A 620-nucleotide genomic window follows, 5' to 3' on the forward strand; every position below is an offset into this window, starting at 1 on the left:
TTTAAATTTTGTCCAGTTGAAGTTTTCAGCAAGTATCTTGGCCCTGGCCTGGTCAAGTTGTATCTCCATTGTTTCTTCAAGTTTCAAGGCCCTGGGATGCTGATGTTCTGCCTCAAAGTCTTTGTATTCATCATCCACCTTTTGAAAGTTCACTTCTAGTAATGATAAGCAGGTTTATTTTCTTTGAAGTCTGGGTAAAGGGAAGTGAAATCCAATCTGAATTTTTTTGGGAAATTTGGAAAAAGGGGATGATAGTTTCAAAAGTTTCTGCCAGCATTTCTGGTAGTTCTTCATTAAGTAAGTTCATTAAGTGTTCACTATGTTTGAAATTCCTGAAGAAGAAGACTCACTTAATATCCTTATGGATAGACTAAATAATTGGAACTATGGAATGTAAACATTCCTGGAAACATAGGTCAGGTAGTGACAACATTTGTTGTCATATCTGCAAATGGTATCCAGCCTTCGACAGAAGATGGAAATGCCAAACTTGTCTTAAACAAATTTGTAATAACTGTATTACAAAAAACTTCAACATACCTATCCCAGAAAATACTACACTTAATAATACTCAATGGGAAAACTTAAAGATAAGAACTTTGGAAAACCAAGTAATTACT

The sequence above is a fragment of the Ipomoea triloba genome, chromosome 9 (genome assembly GCF_003576645.1).
Source record: "Ipomoea triloba cultivar NCNSP0323 chromosome 9, ASM357664v1".
In the NCBI taxonomy this organism is placed as follows: Eukaryota; Viridiplantae; Streptophyta; class Magnoliopsida; order Solanales; family Convolvulaceae; genus Ipomoea; species Ipomoea triloba.